Source organism: Morone saxatilis, unplaced genomic scaffold, assembly GCF_004916995.1.
Source record: "Morone saxatilis isolate NCDOM2014 unplaced genomic scaffold, NCSU_SB_2.0 Contig4, whole genome shotgun sequence".
NCBI classification, from domain to species: domain Eukaryota; kingdom Metazoa; phylum Chordata; class Actinopteri; family Moronidae; genus Morone; species Morone saxatilis.
In genome coordinates this window covers 176,068-181,791 of record NW_023339984.1, presented here as the reverse complement: position 1 = coordinate 181,791, position 5,724 = coordinate 176,068, and the positions used below count along the sequence as shown (strand labels likewise).

At 40.1% G+C, this 5,724-nt stretch overlaps 1 protein-coding gene across 1 annotated transcript in view; it reads right to left on the bottom strand.

Annotated features, from left to right (window-relative positions):
• The window catches only part of ache (acetylcholinesterase), a gene marked incomplete in the record, with an annotated part of 34,795 nt that extends 30,229 nt beyond the window's left edge, over nt 1–4,566 (bottom strand). The window contains 1 exon segment of the mRNA XM_035675053.1: nt 4,298–4,566.
• Between the last annotated feature and the right edge of the window lie 1,158 nt (nt 4,567–5,724).

The following is a 5,724-nucleotide window of genomic DNA, read 5'->3' as shown; positions in this document are numbered from 1 at the left end:
CCACTGCTAAAGCGTCTGTTTTTTTGCCACTTTTGGGGAACTGTCACAAAACATCAGCTACAGCTCAGTAATATGTTTCCTTCTGTGTGTTATCTGGCTGCCATAGGCTTGCCCCTCGATTTATGGAAAAAATCATTTAATCACGATTATTTGGGTCCAAATTGAAACTCACAATTATTCAAAACGTTATTTTTTTAAACTTCAGAAAACATGCTGCCATTTATTGGACATTTGGTCAAAAAACACTTTAAGGTAACAGGAGAAGACTGCAAACTAGTGTCGCGACCACCAGCCCAAGTATTAAATTAGCTACGCGTTGCTCCCGTGACTTCACATTGGTCGGCGGCAACAGGTCGGGAACGGCGGAGGTATTAGGAGAGGCGCATGGACTCGTGTGCCACTGCATGCTGTGGGGGAGGGACGGAAATACACATTGCGCGAAATCGCCAGACTGTATCACAATGTTGCACAACAGCAAAAATGAAAAAGAAATTTTCCCCCCGATTTTTATTCGTTTTTTGAGATTCGCTTTTTTTGCCCAAAATCGTAATCATGATCAAATTTCGATTAATTGGAGCAGCCTTAGCTTCCATAGCCTACACATTTGGTGTTTGGTAATATCAGACTGTTTCAACAACTCATCGACTACAAGTTAGCTGGCAACAAGGGACCCACCAGGAGACCCTGCTTTATTATTTTATTTAGGACTACTTTTGAGCCACCAATGAGCTGTTGTACTTGTACTGATTATATTATACTGTATATATATAGTGAATCTGCCATGTTTTACCAGGTGGATCTAAATGACCTGGATGCAAGCCCTCAGGGTGCTCTGGCACCATCAGAGGACAGGAGACAGCTGCAGCATCAGCGACAATCGCGCGTATTCCAAAGAAGACGCATCAAGATGAACGCGACTGCAGAGCTTCATTACAGCTCGACACCTTCAGTATACTAGAAACCATTAAACCTTGGATGGGGGACATGATCTGCACAGTTACATAAAAGGTAACTTTTACTTACTTGCAACATGTGAACTGGAATATGAATGAAACATGAATAAGTGTTTTATTTTAATTAATAAATAGTTTTAGTTCATTTTTAAATTAAGTAATAGTGCTGTTTTATATAAATAACATTTATTTCAGGAGGTTTATAAGATTTCCTGCATGTAGGGAAGAGCTGAAAACCATGGGTCCATGTAACATTCTATCAATATGATAATGAAATTAAACCTGTAAAAATGACTGGTAAGCAACAACATACATTTCTGGTCTCACATCAACTTTATTAGGTGACAGATAAATGAAATCATAATATATATAAATGATACAGTAATATAAATTGATACAATATTCAGGTAATATATACGAGCATTTTGAAAGATGTTAAACATAGATTGCAGGTTTTAGAAATATCTGAGGTTAACTGGTAATATTGTTAAAATATCAGATTTAGCTATGAAAATGGACCAACCGTTGTCCACAGTTGGTACTTTTTTTACGGTTTTTCAACTACATAAGCAAGTTACACTTGAAAGAGTAATTCGCTTCAGTTATGCTTAGCATGTTGTAGCAGGATAAAGTATTCCAGGCAGGTTCTGCCTCCATTATGTTAAGTTGCATGGTCTCAGTAACTAATGGTATAGGATAAGAATATAACAGTAGGAGGTTACAGTAATCATATAGGGGCGGTGGACTCGAGTTAGCTTTGGTACAATTACTGTTTGTTTCTCACTAAAACATGTCGTCTGTTTCGTATGGTAACAGACCGCACATCTGGGTAATTACTGTTTACATTTATACTACTACATGCACATGCTAACACGTTACTCTTTTAGCTCCTCCCAATAAATATGTTAATTTCAGCTGGGCCTTGTAGACTGTAGGGTCACTGCTCACTGCTGTACCTGTAAAGACAAGCATAAAACACAGTGTTGGTTCTCATAGTTAAGATATAAACACTAACCTAAATTATGTATAGAGAGAGATTAATACGTTAGCAGTATTACCGGAGGGGAAAACGTCACAGAAGCTGTATCGCTGATGGTTGATGTTGTTCCTTTCTCCATGATTTCAGGTCAGACTCCCGCTTAACATGTCCGCTGGTGAAGTTTTTGGTTTAGAAGGCGGTTATTGAATTAATATTGACGGTAGAAATGCAGCTCACTCAGTAACAGGGTGAGGGCTACCTGCCAAACACGCTGTAACGGCTGAGTGGGAGGCGGAGCATCATCCACGTCAAATGGCTGACTAATCAGAGCAGACTGGGCTTCCGGGAGGGGGGCCTAAGAGACAGAAGTAAAACGGAGCGTTTTAGACAGAGGCTGAAAAAGGCAGCCTCAAGCAGGGCTGTTATAGGCAGTATGAGAAAAATTTGTTTTTTGAACATTAAAACATCTAAACCTATTGTAGTAGAGCCACAAAATATAATTATGAACCTGAAAATGGGCATAATATGACTCCTTTAAAGATTCACATCTACAGCAGGAACCAGTGAGCTGGGTATGAAAGTCAAAAAGTATTGAAAGATGGACTAATAAATTTCACACCAGCTGTATCATTTAATCCTTTAAGTTTATCAAACTAGCAAAGCAGCGAACACAGAACCAAAGAAGAACTACTCCCTAGAGACCAAAAATGCAGTCAGACATCACTTATAGATATATCTCTTGTACAGAAATTGCATACAAATACAACTTTTAATAAATGAGTAAAACTTGCAGCATACTGCTACATACACTTTGAAAAAGCAGATGAAGAATGTGCACTGCCAGCTGCCAAAACTGCATTTACTGTTATGACTTCCAGAAGCACATAATTCAGGCTATAGTGAAGTGCGGCAGCAGAGAGGGAGGAGAGATAGATCCTTTTATATCAAACACTAACATTTCATCAACTAGCTTCTATCAGCTCCTCTCTTTACTTCACACAAGTCACCAAACAAAAGAATCACCCTGAGCTGTATCAAAATATAGGATTGAGGATCAACCACATTAAACTTTATCAGGCACCTGAGAATGCACGAGCATAGGTGAGTCACCTGGACAAACGTGTTTTAACTCAAGCAGTAACTTCTGTGGCTGAAGCAGCTACTGTAAATGAAGCCAAAACGGAAGTGCCAAAATCTGCAGTTCCTCTAATGACCACTTGAGGCTGGCTCCGGAAGTGAGTCAGTCTCCATAAGACCACATATTAAAATGCACTTACCAAAAGTAAAAGTGCAAAATGGCCTTAAGAGCAAAGTAACTATCAACTAAAGATTTCTAATAAATGTAGTAAAGTAAAAGTATAACATGTAGTAGCATAACATGGAAATACATCAAAATTGTACTTCTGTACAGTGCTTCAGTAAATGTACTAGTGTAAATTACATTCCACCACTGGTTAAGATTCTTATTCTTAGTGCAAATGTATATCAGTTCCAAATATTGGTGCATGGTTTCCTTGATTATTAATAATTGGTATCTGTAATGTCTCTGAAAGAAAGTCCATCCCTAACACAAATGCCTCTGCCAGAAAAGAAATTACATTATCACTCAACATTACTGCTATTGGATCTCATACATTGCTACTATTGCTATTATAGTATTGTGCAATTAATGTAATTCAATAATAGCAGCTACTTATGTTGAGAGACAATATGAACCATTTATAAATGCACTGTTAGAAACATATTACAAAATGCTTTACATCAGCAGCATGCTGATTTCTTTACAGGAAAGGTTCAGTGTGAGCTCTCCGCAGAGACACACAAACGGAACGTGTGTAACGAAAGAAGACACGGACAAGACACAGTAAGCAGCCACATGCGTCTCGCCACTGAGGCGCGTAGTGCATCGATCTCCACACTGTCTCCTCCAGCTAACACTTACGCTGCCGTGTTCGATCCCCCACCGCAGAGCAAACGGGCGAACCCCACGCTACGTGCAGTTTCACAATACAATACTTGCTTATTCCTACAAGCTTGCTGGCAGTAAGAGCAAAATAGTTCTACCCGTCTGACCTGGTACTGGTTCTGTGGACCCGGAGAAATGGCTAGTAACCATGGCTACCGTTGATGTAGCAAAAATTAAAGGGCACCGCATCAGTCCTGCACAAGATAGTGTTAAAACTGCACGAGCTACATTCAGTTCTCGCGGGGTAAAGAACGGATGGCAAGCAAATACAGACCGACTGCTGAAATTCGTCTGACTATGATTTTACCGTGTAATACAAATAATGTCATTTCATAGCAGCTGTCAGACGGGTTATCGACTAACATTAGCTGCCAGTCAAGGGTCGGTTTTCTGTCTTACCTGGCCACCCCTGCGGAGCAAACCCGAGCCGATGACCTGCTAGCTTATTTCTTCCTTTCCCCGCTCTTCCTCTTGGGCAGCAAATAACGACACCAGACTGGGCGTTTGTGGGCGAATGAAAATGTGTCCCGAAGGAAAGGTGCCACCAGCCGTACTGTCAAAGACGAAATGTGGGTAATGTCTCTCCCAGCAGCAGCGCGTTTTCTGAACATTCGCTTGGCCGGACAGTAAATCAGTGACTGTAGGGGGAGACTGCTGCTAATAAATACTGCTTGTAAACATACGGATAGCTGCTCTCGCGAGAACCTGGTTGGAGTGTCCTGTCAGACAGTAGGGACAGTAATGGCTGTGTAAAATTTCCCCCAAGGCAGGATTCTGACCGCTAGTGCTTTTACTGACTGTAAAAGACAGAAGAAAAGAAAAGAAAACCACAGTGTGTTACCGGTTTACTAGTTGTAAATTAATGTTACATATTACAAATAATGACTGGGCAATGGCAGGGGCAGATAAAAATAACGTCTCATAGTAACGTAATTATACAGTCTTTGGTGAGTATACAATAACGAAAATATAGTAATGCATATTATTTTCCATTTCTGACAATAGATCTCCCTAGTGTATAATCAGTCATTAGTATATCACCTGAAAATGCTGTGGTGTGCAACACAGCATTTCCAGGTGATGTCGAACAGCCATGTTTCTACTGTAGCCCAGAACAGACAAACCAAACAGTGGATGTAGATATCAACCACCGTGGTTTCTCGGACACACTTGGAAGGCTGAACTGTAATCTAATTCAAAATGTCACTAGATGTCACCAGATCCGACAACATTTTAGCACTGCACTTCCATACAGTTGGAAGGCCTCACAAAGGACAGATTCAAACAAGAATGGTTGAGATTAAAACAGCTGAGACCTGGATATACTTTTTAGCCCCTCGTTAAGTTTCAAAAACATTGGATTCTACATCTCCCATAATGCAATTGAATTGTCTTTTTTTAGACCCTCTCTGCCTGGTATATACCAGAAATGCCTTTCAAACTCCACGCCCCGTTTTTTTCTGTAATAAATTTATAGTCTCCAGTCCCAAAACGCATTAATCTTGATGACGTCACTATGACTTTATTAAGGTTATTTTCTCAAGGTGTGTTTGATAAAATACCTTGTGTCATTCTCAGGAATTTGACTCCAATACAGTTTTTCATCTTTTTATTTGCCCTAGCAACAGATGCACTGACCACGTGAGGGTGTGTTTGTGTTCATCTCAGCCTCGGACTGCAGCCTCAACTCCACTCTCTCTCTTCGTCCTCTCATCTCTATATGTTTTATAAGCAGATCTGGCCGTCGCATCAATTCTCACCAACCCAATACAAATGTTTCCTAAGATCTTTTAATAAATTTTATTGGATTTTAGACATTTTAAGAC